Source organism: Microtus oregoni, unplaced genomic scaffold (genome assembly GCF_018167655.1).
Source record: "Microtus oregoni isolate MIOR12 unplaced genomic scaffold, Mior012 000041F_ref0000270, whole genome shotgun sequence".
Lineage (NCBI taxonomy): Eukaryota > Metazoa > Chordata > Mammalia > Rodentia > Cricetidae > Microtus > Microtus oregoni.
This window is the reverse complement of record NW_024543208.1, coordinates 4,853,827-4,870,842: the sequence shown is the minus strand read 5'-3', so window position 1 is coordinate 4,870,842 and position 17,016 is coordinate 4,853,827. Positions and strand designations below refer to the sequence as shown.

The 17,016-nt window shown below is 39.0% G+C and overlaps 1 pseudogene; it reads right to left on the bottom strand.

Annotated features, from left to right (window-relative positions):
• Positions 1-3,126: 3,126 nt before the first annotated feature.
• LOC121433782 lies at positions 3,127-4,702 on the bottom strand (annotated as a pseudogene).
• Positions 4,703-17,016: the final 12,314 nt, after the last annotated feature.

Genomic DNA, 17,016 nt, shown 5'->3' with positions numbered 1-17,016 from the left:
GGGGTCCACCTTTTTACCTAGCTTCTTGGTGGTTATGGATTTTAGCCTGGTTATTCTTTGTTTTGCATCTAATATCCACTTATGAGTGAGTACATATCATGTTTGTCTTTCTGGGTCAGGGTTACCTCACTCAGGATGTTTTTTTTTTTCTATTTCCATCCATTTTCCTCAAATTTCAAGATTTCATTTTTTTAAACCTCTGAGTAACACTCTATTGTGTAAATGTACCACATTTCCTTTATCCATTCTTTGGTTGAGCGGCATCTAGGTAGTTTCCACGTTCTGATTATTACAAATAGTGATGCTATAAACATAACTGAGAAAATGTCTTTGTGGTATGATTCTGCATTCTTTAGGTATATACCCAGGAGTGGTATTGCTGGGTCTTGAGGTAGATTTATTTCCAATTTCTGAGAAACTTCCATACTGATTTCCAAAGTGGCTATACAAGTTTGTACTCCCACCAGCAGTGGAGGAGTACTCCCCTTACTCTAAATCCTCTCCAGCATAAACTGTCAATTGATTGGCTTCTTAATCTTCATTTTAATGGTCCTGTTACACAGGCTGATCATGTTAGCTTCTTCTATCACTCTTAGAAATCAATACAGTCTTGGACTAAGAAAGGAGATATTAGTAGAAAAGGGAAATAAAATAAAGGAAAGAAACTGATGGATGGCTGTGGCCCCTTTGAAGGACAATATCTGATCAGAGAATGTCTAAAATGCATGCCTGATACTAGGTCCTCTGACAGATTCCCCAGATTCTTCATCTAAAGGGATTTCGCTGGGAAGTCTGTTTGTATGTCAAAATATGAGTGGCAGTTATCATTTCTTCCTGCCTGGCTCTCCAATTTCCAGCCAGGCCTGTGCTCCATTGGATAATTTTCTGCTCTGCACTTTTGCTTGTATGACATATTAACTAGAGTTGAATATAGCACTTCACCTACCCATCCAAACTTCTTAACCATAGACAATCTTGAAGAATAGTGTTAATTTACAATAGAAAAAAATTTTGAATACAGATTAATGTAGTCAGTGAGGTATTATTTGTATAAATGTTCAGCTAAGGAAAATTTTATTATTCTGTTCTTAAAGATAAATGTATAGTCTCCTTTAGATGGACAGAAATAATCATTGGGGTTTATTCTAATTCCTTGAACTCTGGGAGAGCCTTTACAATGTCAACACGATCAAGAAAGTCTACTACTTTTTCTGTATAGCAAATTTAAGTTTGGTAAGTTTTGTACTCATTATATTTCTATCCTTTTAGTGTAAATACTCAATGGTTGGATCTTGAGATAAACAAGGACTCATGGTGGTAGATTTTCCTGGCTGTCAGCATCAGGCCCCTTTAATGACAGAATGGGTTTGGGAGGGTTAATATCAATACTCAAATACTACAGAAATAGAGAAAGAATAAGTACCATAGAGCTCCAGTCTTTATACTCTGGGATAAAAGAAGCAAAGCCCCGAGGGGCCTCCTAAAGGAAGAGCCAGAAATACAAGTAGATGCACTTGCTGAGGGAAGGCTCGGAGCTCTTTCAGGAGTGCTGGAAGCAGTGCAGTGACCTATTTTTTCCATCCTGGTTTAGACCTGATCAGGGCCTTGAAGTTCCCTAACTTAAATCTACTTGCAACTTGATTTTCAGGAAAGAAGAGAGAAAGAGATAGAGAGCAAGGAAAGAAAGGAGGGAAGGAGGAATTGAAAGAGATTACACATATGCATATAGAAGAGAGAGATACTTGCATTCTACACTTCCCTAAAGGCTACGTTTCATCCTCTTCATTCTGCCATTATGATGTTATGTATTTTGTTAATAGTACTTCCATTTCAAAGTATTTTTATCCTCTCAGTCATGCTTATGGAGGAAACATGTTAAATATGGTTTTTGGCTAATTATGGCTTACCACATATACATATAGACAAAAATATATAAAACTTTCAAATATACTTGCATGCTACTTCTTGTTGCTGTTGTGAAAATTATGGTTCTTTTGTATCGGAGGCGAGCTTTGAAAAAAATACTACTTATTATGTTAGGGGCATGGGAATCAGAAAATGTAGTAAAGAATGAGAAGTTGCAAACAAAAATAATAAAACAGAAACATAGGATAGTATTGGGAGGGAGTTCCAGTGAATACAGAAATCGCTTGTGTTTAATTTCCCATACACTTTTATACTCAATATAAAAGGGGGAAGAAGGCAGCAAAAGACTTCTTTAACATGATACAAAGGACAGTTTGAACAGTTAATTGCTTCAAAACATTGAGACATCAAGTCATTAACATTCTGTTGTTTAGGCAGTGAAGCCATCCTAGACTAAGTATCCTATAGGCAGCCGCTTCCCAGGTTAAACCTCCGATTACAAAAGAAGGAGCAGAAGTATGGTTGTATATCTTGACCGTTTGACAGGATGTAGTGGATCTACCTGTATGGGTCATCCAATTATTTTCCCAGTCCCTTACTCTATACCTTACCTCTGTGGTTATATCATTTGTAACCTGCTTATAGATGACTTTACTGCTAATGTCTACATATAAGTGCATACGTACTAGATTTGTCTTTTGGGGTCTGGAATAACTCATTCAAGATTTATTTTCTAGCTCAATTTATGAACTTGGGAATTTTGTGTTTTAATTTTATTAAAGAGGTATAAGTTTATTAAAATCTTTAAAAAAACCCAGAGCTACGGAATATTGCAGAGTGACTTATTTACAAGTTTTATGCTAGGATTCAGATTTTAATAAGCTTTTCAAATAAAAACTTTTTCTTCTAGAAATATCAATATTTCAAATATTTTGGTATAAGATCAATGGCAACATTTAAATGAATGACCCAGTTAGAAACAGATTAACTAATTCTTTTTAAATGCCTTGAATGGAAGCCAGGATGCCTTGGCTCATGCTGTTAATCCCAACAGTTGAGAATTAGTGGGACCTTTTTGAATTGGAGGCCACCCTGCCCTAAAGAGAGAGTTTCAGGACAGCTAGAGCTACACAGGGAATCCTTCTCTCAAGGGAAAAAGATGCCTTAAACGGTAACTATTGTTTAAACATAAATTATCACAAAATTACTCTTCTGGCATTTTCACACAATATCTTTTCTTACAAAGGCAGACATGAAAAACTAAAACAACACAGGAACATTCCTCCATTTAAATACATGCTCCCATGTACTGTAAAGGTTGAGTAAGGGTTTCCAGAGCTTCAGGAGTTCATCTTCACCCTAGGTGGTAATCAATTTCTGATGTGGGTGATGTGCAATTTCACTTCATTCTCATGAACCATTAGAATTTTCTCCAGGTTTCCAGTGACTGTGCTGAAGCAGGAGAGCACAATGTCCTCTTTGATACAGTAGATTGACTCACCATGGGGGAGAGGGCACATCAAATGAAGTCACCACCTTCTTTATTACCAGAACTAAACCTCTGACAGTCTGCCCCTGCATGTTCATGATGATCACTGTGTTTTATCGGTTGCACGAAATGAAGAGCTATGGATTTTTAGGAAGCACAGTCATGCTACTGATAGTAATATCTGTCCCTGTAGCACTATACAGAGATTTAAAGGTATTTGAACATTCTGTGCTCTTCATAGTCCATACCTTCACAGTGCCACTAGAAGACGCACTAATAATGTAGAGTCCACCATGTATAAATGTTGCCTCATTAACAAAGAAGAAATTATTTCAAATTCCTTTGGTGTTTTCTCAGATGTTAAGCCATAAATTCTTTTTCTTTGATCAAAAGATGCACTAAGGATCTCACTGCTTTACTTAGAAAAGCTTAGACAGGTGACACTTTTACTATGTGACCTTTCAAATCTTGTTAAACTCTGTCCATCCTGAGTCTTCCACACCTGATAATTCAATCTTGGGCTCTAGGTGCTAACTTTTCAGTATCTCTGCTGAAACACATACAGAGAAGAGAATAATCAATCATCATGAAGTTACCTGGGACTGATACTTAAGATCCTTCCTGATATTTTCAGGAGTGAAGTTTGCCATTTCATTACATCCATCAACAGATCCAGTGATGAGATACTGGCCATTATGAGGGAACTGAGCACACTCCACATGGCATTTCTGACCAATTTTAATATGCCTCCTCAGTTGTGTGGTAAACTTTTCTTCTTTCACGTGTTTGACAGCTGTTTTGTTTCAAAACACATCTATGGTCACACCAGGATGAACCATTTCCTGGTTCCACTTCAACACCTGTCCCAACAATGCCATGAGACAAGATGGAGGCACCACACTGACTTTCCCAGTGAATGCCTGGCAATTACTACTCTCTTTTTCTCTTGGCTACTTTCATCTGGATATATCTCACCAAAATTAGCAGGACCTGGCTAGAAGGTTTTCCCAAAGAATACAGCACTCTAGTTGTGTTAGCTTTAACATAATGATGGGGACTGTCTACCTCAGTGGCCTGGCAATACTCAATTCACAAAACTCTATCAATTCCTGAACAACCTGTTCATAGATATCGACAAAGGTCTTGTCTGGAAATTCCAGACTCTATAGTTTGTAAAACAGTATCCTAATGGCCACTATTAATATCATCCACAAAACATCCAATTCTATCCACAATATTCAAAGAGACAGTAGTCTCCTATAAGATAGACAACACCCAATGGAAACTGTTCTTCAAGTACTGTATAATAAAATGAATTACATTAGAAGACTTGCTTTCAATAAACATAGAGTTATGACTCCAGGTCCAGATCCTACTCAGCACATACTCTGTTATAAAACACTCCATGACACCTCCAGTGACCCCCATGATTTAATTTTTTTCAACTTCATCTCACCCATGAATTTTCTAATTGGTACACCAAGACTTTTGGTACATATGTTGACAAATTTGTTTAAAAATTTTCTGTGTATATCTCAATTTCTCTTTTCCTAACTTCTGCTTTCCTTTACCCCAATTTTCTTTGCAAGTAAGTTTTAAATTTTGCTGCCTTCAAGTACCAGCAGTGACTTAGATGCATCATGATCTAGAACAAATTATAGGGTTTTCAAATTCATAATCTTCTGTTCTCCCTTGAGTGCTGGTATTGAGTTATACACTACTACATCTGGTTCTCACTTTCTACCCAATGGTTGTGAAGCTCACGGCAAGTTGATAAGGTGGACAAAGAGACTTCTGGTTAGTTGTAGCAGTTCTACATTGATTCCCTAATGTGACCTCTGAAATTATCATTTAAAATTTTGTAGATATAAAATTTAAAGAATCTAGTGTCTAGTTTTTAAGCAAATGGCCTTCTGGATTCTCAAGTCTGTGAAATGTACTAGTTTTGATCTTAGCTTGTAAGAGGAGTTTTCTCTTCCTCCTGCCAGTTTACAAATAAACACTCAGAGGCTTATATTAACTATACAAATTTGGCAGATGCCTCAGGCTTATTACTAACCAGCTCTTACTTTTAATTAACCATTTCTATTATTTTGTATTTTACCATGAGGCTCCTGGATTGCTACCTTACATCTTGCTTCTTCAGCAGCTGCTGGCATCCCCCTCAACTCCATCGACTTTCTCCTTCTCTTCCGTTTGGCTTTCCCGCCTGGCTATATTTTGCCTTGTCATAGGCCAAAGCAGCACTATTCATCAACCAATAAAAGCAGCACATATTTGTGGCATACAGAAGGGCATCCCACATTTTTAGCTCAGCTGGGAAATTTTTTTTTGTACAAACTTAAGAAAAAGCAACATAAGTGTCTAAGAGATAAAAAAAAATTAAACTCTACTTAATCCTTCTGCTTTTTTACATGTTATCTGATTCCTCTTGAAGCAAAAATGGGTTGCCTGGGTTTTTTTTTTGAAATATTTTACAATATTAGTTACAATAGAAACAGATTTTACTTTGAGAAAGAAAAGTAAATGTTTATGTCTGACTTATTCAGATGAAGGAGTTCTCTAGAAGACCTAAGGGTTGTATGGACTGGATAAAAATCACTCCATGGTTAGTGGATTTAATGTGGCATTTTTTTTTGTCATTCTCTGCTATGTGAGGGATATGAAAGAGTCACAGGCTTGTAACAAAGTAATGAGCTTCTGTGCAGTGACCTCTAACAGGGCTCAGTGAAAATAATCCTTCCAAAGCATGTTTACATAGTGACTGTTAAACAAATACAATATTTAATAGGCCCAGAGTGATCTGCTTACATGGAAGCCTGTTATGAGTAGAAAGAACATGCCAGAATATTAAGAAATTAATATGTGGCTTCTACAAGCAATGATCCTTGAAGAGAACAACAGTTTGTGGAAGATAAGATAAATGCCACCTGCTGCAGTGGCTCCAAGGGACAATCTGGGATGTGGTATCCTCTGAAACAAATGCAGCTTTCCAGATCTTGAACAGCCAGCTGAGGTGGAACACTGGGAAATGAGTTAACTATTTGGTTTTTCCCTGGCTACTCATCCCCCTACATCACTGGGGATGACTTTGTGCAAGTTGCAACAGCTGGTGTTTTCATGCCACAAAGCTTGCTCCCAGTTGCTGTAGCACCCAAAAGATCTCTGTGGAACCTCAGAGATAGCTGCAAATTGTATTTTCCATTCCCTGTGTATTACTCTGTGCAAGGCTTTGTGCTCAAGCACTTTACATCTCTTTAGGAGAGAATATGTCATTGTCCCCAGTGGGAGGTGTGTTTGCTTATAATCTCCACTTTAAAATTAAGAAGCTAGCAGTTCAAAAAGCATAAATGACCGATTGAAGGTCCTAACACTTATAAGTTATAATTGAGACTCCCATGTTTTGCACCATATGTTGTGAACATAAGGAGGCCAGATAATCACTGGACAAGCAACTTCTTATGCATATGATGCATATGTCATTGTTCAGGAACAAATATGTGATCTCTCTAAGGGGACATATATTTCTTTGATAATTGCATCTGTCATAATGCCAACAAAGTAGCAGGTATTTAAGAGAATACTTGTTAATTTGAGGTGTTTAAATTCCAACCCTAATACTTATATAATATTGTTCTCATATGAAGCAGTGAGAAGTTATAACACATCACTGTGTTCTAGTCTAGAAATATTCTGCGGCAACACAAACATTAGTATATAAGTATTCCTGGGATGGTATCCTGTTCATCGTTTCTGATTTTTGACTTAGTTTTGCTGTTTGAGAAATGAATAATATAAAGAGAATCAGAAACACTATCCTAAATCTAGTTGAAAGAGAGTTTAGAGAAGGATAAGACAGGATTTTCTGATGACAGGTTGGGTAGCTGTTGAGATAAGCAAAGGCAAGGGGGAAAATTCCTTTAGCCATTAGATTGTCTTATAGTCATCTACACACTGCTTTTGTGGCACTGGGGATTCAATTAAGGCCAGAGAGCATACTAACCAACTTCTCTACCATTGAGCTCTATGTGGAGCCCATGGGAAGGCTTGTAGAACTAATTATTTTTTATGATGTAGCTTCAGTTGATTTCCTTATGAGGTGTTGATAACTGTCTGTTAAAACATGCACTACTCATATATACACAGTACTTTATGGTTTACAAAGCCAAATTTTGCTCACGTCCCACAGTAACAACGTGATGGAGGACATGAGGGCTGGAGAAATAGTGTAAGACTTATTTCATGAAGGTTTAAAGACTCTTACACAACCACACAGCTGTACATAAGCAGGCCACTGTAGGAGTCCAGATTCTGACACACTTGACTATGGGACTGCTCTTCAGGCAATCTTTGCAAACAGTAGAACAAGTCACATAGAATGTATACAATCAATCTAATGATTTACCTAGATAAATATTTTATTTTAATTCCTGGGAGCCACAAATATTTCATTAACTAGTATCTGTTTTAACAAGAAAGCTGGGAATGCATCCAAATAGTCCAGCCTCTCTTTAGTAGCCAGTCAGAGTTTGGCCTTTCACAACTTTAAAAACTCCTTCTTGAATCTTATCATATGTTATGGACTATCCAGCTCTTAAGGAATAGCAAGTTACATGTGGTTTTTTCCTTGCTGTGTTAAGAACTTTCTTTACTTGCTGTTTTAAATAACTGCTTCTCAGGCCTATGTATTCCCCAGCCCAGGTTCTCTTCCCACCCTCTATGCTATAGTCCTCAGAAAGACTGTGTGACCCACCTCGCAGCTTCTGCTCTCCATACTTCCGATATTGCACAGGACCGCTCCTTGTTCTTAGGTAAAATATTTCAGTATGAAGAAGCTTGGGTATGCTTTGGAGATACACTGCTGCCTATTTGCTGAAATAAAAACTGGAGTGGAGCTTTCTCCCTAAATTCCCTGATAGCTTAAACAAAGTGTATTAAAGATTGCCATTACAAAATTCTTGACTGTCTTTTTGATTATGTCCTAATAAAAATTTGCACGATCAAAAGAATTCTGTGATAGTCCAAATGAAATCACTACATCATTGATATGTAAACGTGCTCTTCCAGTTTGAATCTTTTCTAAAGACTGATCTTGCAAAAGTGTACATGTTCGTGTGGAAAAGATTAATGATTTAATTATTTTTATGCAAGCTATCCGTCATGTAGATTGTTTTCCTCAACTTGACTATGTTAATTAATAAAAAAAACTACTCAATACTCCTTCTGTAAGAGTTTGTGGTACAATTAATCAGGTACAATTATCAATAAGGACATAGTGAATGTCTGTGTGTTCAGACCCTAATGGAAACAAGATATATTTGACAATAAACTGAAGTACACAAAGTTCCTTTTGGTGCATGCTTCCAGAAGAAAATAAGGCTATGGGTCTTAGGAGGCTCAGACTGTCAATAGAAATATAGTTGTTCTATTAATTAAATATCCAGGCAATATGATTGAATCTGAAATAATCCATTTGTGTAAACACTATTTCGTGTCATGTCTGAATTCTTCCTAGACTTTGGCCTGGATTTTGCTAGTTTTATAGTAAGATATTCAAGTTGGAAAGCGTGCACCCTCTCAGTCTGTTTGCACCACGCTCTGGTTGACAGCATTCCTTTAGGAAAGTAAAAAAAAATACCAAGAAGACTTCTTGCCGTCAAAAAGTCTACATTTGTTTAGATCATTAATTGATTCACTGTATAGAAGGTTGTAAAAACAGAATCCATGTAAAATAGCTAATTTATTTGCAAGCAAGTAGGAAACAGGTGAAGTGATTATCACTGGCAATGTTCTTATAAAATAGTCTCACTATAAAATTAGACTTCTATGTCATGTGCCAGGGATGAAGTCTTATATTAAATATAATGTGACTCAGAAAAAAGCTCTTTTTTTTGATAGAGAGCAGATTTAACAGTTAGCACAGAGTTTTGTTACCTGTATATGGTTGGCCTATGCTACTAAACATTAAAGAAAGAGGTTAAGTTATGTAGATGGATTCCTGAAGTTTTAAGTTGAAAAGAAGTTGGAATTAGGAAATTTGATAAATTATAGCTTTAGGTTAAAATGCTGTGAATTTCAAAATACTTTATTATTAAGATGCAAAGGGAATTTGTAAATAGTGAAGAGTCATTCACATTATGACATTCAACAATGTTTTCTATACAATAAATGGCTATCCATGGATGTTTTCTTGCTGCCAGCAATCACTGAAATCTTTTTAGTTAAGGAAAATAATTCATTACTCAGGAAGAGATAAAACATAACATACATCTGGTAACAAGACGTTTATTCCATCATGAAGCAGAAATTAGTTTTAATTGAACTTCCCTGTTCATGGGTCATGGTAGGAGTGGAGAAGAAACAGAACAGCATGGAGAATAAAGGTGTTGCAGTCTTTTTAATGTCCCATCATTACAGAGTGGGCAGGCTTGCCACAGAAGATGACGAGCTAGCTGAAATTTCATCGAATCCTCACTATGTGCCAAACATTAGAGGTTTGATTTAAAAACTAGTAAAGTTTCTGCTGTCAAGGAGCTTATAGTTAATTGGAGTGAGTGAGATAGATGTATAACGGAAGGGGAAGGAGCAAATTAGGTTCTGCTGAGTAAAGTTCATCAAAGTTCAATTGGAAAGACAACTGATTCAGCATGAGGCCACAGGGATACTCTGTAGTTTTAAAGATTTATTTTCTTTTTACGTGTGTGTGTGTGTGTGTGTGTGTGTGTGTGTGTGTGTGTGTGTGCCATGTGCACATGGGTACCCAGGGAAGCTGGAAGCAGGCTTTGAATCCTTTGGAACTGGAGTTACAGGTGGTTGTAACCAGTTTATGCCAGATTGTGAGAGTTGGCACTGTTCACATCGCCGCAGCTATGTGCATGGCAGTGCCGTGCTGCTGGCTTAAAACCAACTATGATGACAGTATTTATATGACAGAAATTGGCAAACATTGCAAGCATCGATTTCTCCCAGAGAATGAACCGTTAAACATTTACCAGCATCCTACGGCCTGTGGGTGGGAGAGTCTATAAAAGTGTGGAGAAGCGGGTAGCTGGGCTGAATCTTGTAGACATGTTAGAAAGACGTTACTGGATTCATAGGAGAGGGTTTTCAGGGGTTAGGGATGGAGGGAGGTATTTTTTATTTTTTAAAAAATTATTTTTCTATACTAGCCCCAGTTCCCCCTTCCTCCCCTTTCCCAAACCTCTGTTCTCCACTTCTCCCACCATCCACTCTTCAGAGGAGTTAAGGCCTTCTCTCTTGGGTAGTGAACAAAGTCTGATATGCCAACTTGAGGCAGGACTATGCCCTTACCCTCTGTGTCAAGGCAGATCAAGGCATCCCACCATAGGAAATGGGCTCCAAAAAGCCAGGTCAAGCACCCAGGCTAAGTCCTGGTCTCACTGCCCGGCTCCCCCACTACCATCAGCACAACAGATCAAGCCATATAACTGTCAGTCACATTCAGCGGGCTTAGTTTGACCTCACGCAGGATCCCCAGCTGTCAGTCCAGAGTCTGTGAGGATAGAGGTATATTTTAGGAGACAGTGAAAAATGAAATTCATCAAACATATTTTGAATGTTTAAAAACTCTATCTAATGTTTTAGTTACTTACTGATCTTTGATGTCAGATTCTGGGTTTTATTAATTTTGTATTTATGCAATTTTACGCATGAACAACATAAATCTTCTATAAATAAAGCTTAATATTTATCAAATTTTCCATATTACTTATCTGGACAGAGTCAACAGTTATCACTACTCACATGCCAAGAGCAATATCAGGAGTTCAGTATGAGTGTATATATATATGTATATATATATACATATATACATATATATGCATATATTTCATGGAATGGGAAACTAAGAAAAGAAATAGAGGAGGAATTGACTGACTGTCACAAAGTTCTAAGAGTGTGTAAACTTGGTTAGCTTCTTGACTCTTTTCCTGGAGTAGCCACTGTGAACAATCTCTAATAGATGTCACATATTTCCCTCGAATGTCTGTGATCTGAATGAAAGCATCCAATGGGTTGTACTATCAGACTGCCATAGTCACTTTCTGGGAGGCAGAAGGAATATTTATATTCCTGAAGTTTCCCCACCAGGACATGACCTTGTTTTCTGTCGATTGTTTGATTCACCTAAAGAGGAGGGGAGTGTAAACTGAACAGCAGTAATGATGGGTGTTTCCTGTTACATGTGTTAGTTTTAGCGGGAAAATATGACTGTAGAAAGCAGTGATGGCCTTGATCATAGGAAACACTATGCAGACAAAGTATGCTATTATCCTAATAGGAATGAGTCTAATTAAAGTGCGTTTGTTTTTCAAGGTCCATCGTCTTTTTTAAACCTGCTATTTTCACACAGAGAAATTGTGTAACTCTTGGCTTGTATGATTGAACAGGAACACTCAGACACAGGGCGACTTCTTTTTCAGAGAGTGGCTTTGCAATTCAGAAGATATAAAGAGGTTTTCTCTGGCTTTCAGCCTTCCAATCTATTTTGATCATGGAGGTTAATAACGCTGAAAAGCACTCAGAGTATATAATGCTGCAGAAGAAATGAGAGTTCTATGTTTTATGACTGGGACATGACTAGTAATGTATCTGCTGGGAAAGTTGCCATTCAGAATAGAGCGATAAAAATTGAATTCCATCAGTTCTTAGCCATTCATCCCTTCCCCCACTCTCTCATTGTGTGTGCCTTTTATTTTACATGGTAAAGGAATCTTCAGAGCCTATATCTGAGCAAGCTGGTGGCTTCATGTTTTTTGGGTTATCACTATTGTGTTATTTACTCATTTGGCTACAGTAGAATTTCCTGGGAGCTTTAAAGAGCTTGAGGCTCCTTGGAGAAGAATACAGGCTTCAGTATTGTTTTAAAGCTATGTTAATAGTTCCGATGAGTGCTCAGGAATGAGAATGAGTGTAGTGGGACCTTTGAACTTTTCAGGAATTAGCTTTGCTCACAAGAGCAGTGAAGATTGTCCTCACTCACTCTCTCATTCTCTCTACCCTTCTTTTCTTCTCTCTGAATGAAACAGTCATTTTTGTAATACACATTCTGCAGTATAAACATGGGTGTGAAATTCCAGGCTTCAGCTATTACCCTGGGCAGATTACATCAGCGCTCCGGTTTTCAGCTTCCTTGCCAAAGTCAATTTTTGCCTCATGGTGTTGCTGGAAACATTAAACAAGCAATTTAATTTTAAGCTCTTGGGTGTAATACCCTGCATACAGCAAATGTTTAGTGAATTGTATTTTACAGACTGTAGAATTTTCAGAGTGTTTTTATACTTCGTGTCCTACCATACTTTCAACACAATTCTTTGTCACTAGCAAGTCTATAATTTCCTATCCCATTTTATAGCAGAAGACTTTGGGATCCAGGAAGCATGATGTTTATCCTCCAACATATAGAATTTTTTTCTTGAGTGTTTTTTTTTTCTTGATTATATACCATGTCTGGGAAATAATTTTTTTTCCTCATTGTTTTCTTGGCCAGGATAAGGGGCAACTCATCTTTAATATATCCCTTGTCTCTCATTCAGGTCAAAGCAATAAGTGTCTAACTAGTCCAAAGGAATATCAAAGATTTCAGGAGGAAAAAGTTAACTGCCAGTTCCTTTAGGCACTGTTGGCATTCCCATCTTTATATTGCTCTGGTTAAAAATGTACTTTTAGACAAAAGATTTATAATCAATTATATGACACCTCATTTGCCTTTAATTGCTATAATAGTGGAATATAAAGAGAAAATGTTTGTCTCATCATTTTGAAGAGAATTTTTTAAGAGGTTTTAAGTTATAATTTGATAATGTGAAAACAAAATAAGTTATAATTTGATGGAAGGATCCCAAAAAATGCTGGTTTGTACCATGAAGGGCATAGCTATAGATTGATATCTGTTATTGGTAGAAATTCCAATTATCTTGATCCAATTCAGTCAATTGTATTTGAAACTAAATTTTTATTTTTATTCTGTTTCTGCTGTAATCTCAGCCCCTGGCCTCCATCTTTGGAAGCTCCCCTCCCACAAAAGGTCAAGGCCACTCCCACAGGCTATTTAAACTGCTCCCCAGAAACTAAACACCCAGTCTTCCCTCGTGGTTTTGTTGGCTTTCTGTTGCCCCTTCCTGGGACACTTGAGTACAGATTAAACTTGGAAATCTTTTAATTTGGTTTGATTTAGTCTGATTGGAATTATTTGCGTGGGTGGAAAGGGTCGTTTATAGGAATATTCCTAACATTTTTGAAGGTCCCACTGGGGTGGGGGTGGGAGTGGTGCTGTTTTTCATCCAGGCTCAAGGCCATGTGTTGGGAAATGTCCTTATTGCATCCACCCTCCACCAGCTAAAATTGGCTTCCAGGCTATGTAGGCTTCTACTAGATGAGTACCCCCCCCCCCCCCTTTTCCTTATGCTCTTAGAGTTTCTAACATCCATTCATATTTAATTTTGTCAATTTTCAAGCTTTTCACTGAGATCGCAATAGCTCTGTGAAAGTCCAATCCAAGTGGCTGAGTCAGGCTTAGCAGAGGTGAAATTGCAGAGCCAGGGACACCTACCACTCAATTATCACAACCCTATTTTAGGCTCAAGGGTTGTCCCAGTAGACATACTGTGATAGACTTGAGCCCCACAATTGGGCATAGGCTAACTAATGGGTTCCTGCAATTTAAAGCCAGATCCATTATTGCCCCTGGGCTGCCTCCTACAAAATCTTTATAAATTGGAACTGTCTGGTACAATCTGTCCCAAAAGGCTAGTTTCTCTATGCACTAAGATTTGGCCTCAATACGACCTTGAGAATGGGATATAATGGCCACCAGAGGGAACTTTTGAGTTTTCCATTCTCTGGGACCCAGAAAATTTTTGCCGCTATGGGGATAAATGGACAGAACTCTCTAAGTCCACAGTTTCCGGGCACTGCACTCTCCTCTCTCCCTCAGTAGCCAGTGTCTTGCAGCACTGATTTTGGTCGTCAGGGTCACAGCGCCTCCAGATTCCCGGCCATCTGGGAATTGGGATCCTGATAGTTCCACTATGACCAGGCATCCAGAGGCACTGGCCCCTCCCCCACTCCTTCAAACTCTTACTACTCAATGCCCTTCTGTGGAACAACATTCTCCACATTCCTCTTCTTAGGCACCCCTACCTACTCCCTCCCTGGAATTTCAAGATCAACTTTTTCCCTAACCACCTTCCCCTCCCTCTTACTGCATCTAACTCCCCACACCTCAACTTACTTCCTAGATCCCTCCAAATCCTCTCCAGTCTTCTCCTCTTTATCATAACTCTGCTCTTCTCTGCTCTCTCTGGGAGGTAGTAGGAGCAGATGGCAATATTAAAGTCCCTGTTCCATTCTCTCCTCCAGATCTCTCTCAAATAGAAAAGTGGTTGGGTTCCTTCTCTGCTATTTATTCTGTTTATATTAAGGAATTTTGTTATCTGTCCCAGGCCTATGATATAAACTGGCATGACTTCTACGTCATTCAGGCGTCTACTCTCACTCCTAAAGAGTGAAGTAGAATTCAGGCAGCAGCAAGACAGTATGCAGACCAGACTCACCTAGCCGACAGTACAGTCCCTGTGGGCAAAGTTGCCGTGCCAGCCACAGAACCACACTGGGATTACCAACCTGGCCAGAATGGCTGACAGAGGTAGGACATCATGGTTCATTGCCTCCTTCAGGGTATAGAGATGGTCTCATCAAAAGGAGTTACTTTTCACAAACTTCAAAAGATCACACACCTAGCTGACAAAAACCCAGGCATTTTTTAAACAGATAACAAGAGACCATGGTCCAATATACCAGATTGGACCCAGCCTCCCAGCAGGAGCCACGGTACTGGCTATCTATTTTATTTCTCAGTCAGTACCAGATATTAGAAAAAAGTTTTTAAAAGGCTGAGAAAGGTCCCCAAACCCCCATAAAAGAATTGGTGAAAATGGCTGATGTAGGTGGGACATCTATCTATCTGTTGCTTTCATTGGTTAATTAATAAAGAAAACTGCTTGGCCTTATAGGGCAGAATTTAGATAGGCGGAGTAGACCAAACAGAATGTTTTGAAGAAGGGAAGTGAGTCAGACGCCATAGCTCTCCTCTCTGAGATGGATGCAGGTTAAGATCCTTCCTGGTAAGACACCATCTTGTGGTGCTACACAGATTAATAGAAACGGGTTATCAAGATGTGAGAGTTAGCCAGTAAGAGGCTTAAATTAATGGGCCAAGAAGTGTTTAAAAGAATACAGTTTCCATGTAATTATTTCGGGTAAAGCTAGCCGGGTGGCAGGAAGAGGCCCGCTGCTCCTATTTCTACAAATAGCCTTTAAAGTCTAATGTCTGAAAAGAAACAGCTGAGTCTTCCTGATAGACAAAGCTACAACAGGCAGCAATACTCTAAGACCAAGGCCTAGCAGCTGCCCTGAGACCACCAAGACCCCCAGAAGGGGGACAAGGGAAGTCAACCACAAGGCTCAATCCCACCAGAGCTCAGCCTAATGAATGTCACCTGAAGACTGCTTCAAATGTGGTCTTAATGGCCATTTGGCATGATATTGCCCTGGGCCTCCATCTACAAGGCCATGCCCTATCTGCCAGCAACATGGACACTGGACATCATAATGCCCCTGTGTGGGATCATCCTTTATGCTATGCCATGAAAATCCAGCCTCACCAACATTGGCAAGTGAGACTTTGAACTTCTCGGCCTTGCGGAGGATTGACACAACCCAGATTTGGTGACTCCCATAGCCCTGTCTGAGCCTAGGGTAATGCTGCAGGTAGCAGGTAAGCCCATTGCTTTTGTATTGGAGCTACCTACTTTGTTTTTACATCTCACTTGGGCCTTATGTTCCCCTCACAAACTTCAGTCATGGGGGTAGACGGAACCCATTCTTCCCACTTAAAATTTTGCCACTGCCCTGCATTCTTGCAGGGCAATTCTTCTCTTATTTTTTTCTAGTTATAGCTGTTTGCCTCTACTGGTTGAGATATTATCAACTGCATTGGGGCCACACTCACTTTGGCCCACACACACTCTCCTGATTCGCACTTTCTTTTCACTTTAACAGACTCATAGATTCCTACCCCAGACTGTTCTTTCCCTACTCTCCCTGATGCAGTAGATCCCCAAATATGGGACACTTACACTCCTATGGTTGCTACTTACCACCAGCCAGTTCTAGTTTGCTTTAAAGACCTTCATCCTTCCCTTCCAGACCCCGATTTCTATTTCTGAAATCCACTGCTGAGGCCTTAAGCCTATTATCACCCATCTCCTATCTCAAGGACTTTTGATTCCTATCGACTCACCCTGCAACACTCCAAGCTTTCCTGTGTGTAAGCCCCCTGGAAGTTACCACTTGGTTCAAGACCGCTGACTCATAAATGAGGCAGTTATTCCAGTTCACCCACTGGTTAACAACCCATCTAATCTCCTGTCTAATATTCCTTCTTCCACCTCCTACTTTACTGTTCTGAACCTAAAAGATGCCTTCTTTACTGTCCCTTTACACTCAGACTCACACTTCCTTTTTGCCTTCACCTAGGAGGACCCTGAATCCCCGTCCTCCAGCTAGGTTACACTGACTATTCTCCTTCAGGGTTTTCAGGACAGCCACGATTTTTTTTTTTTTGGCCAAGCTCTGACTTT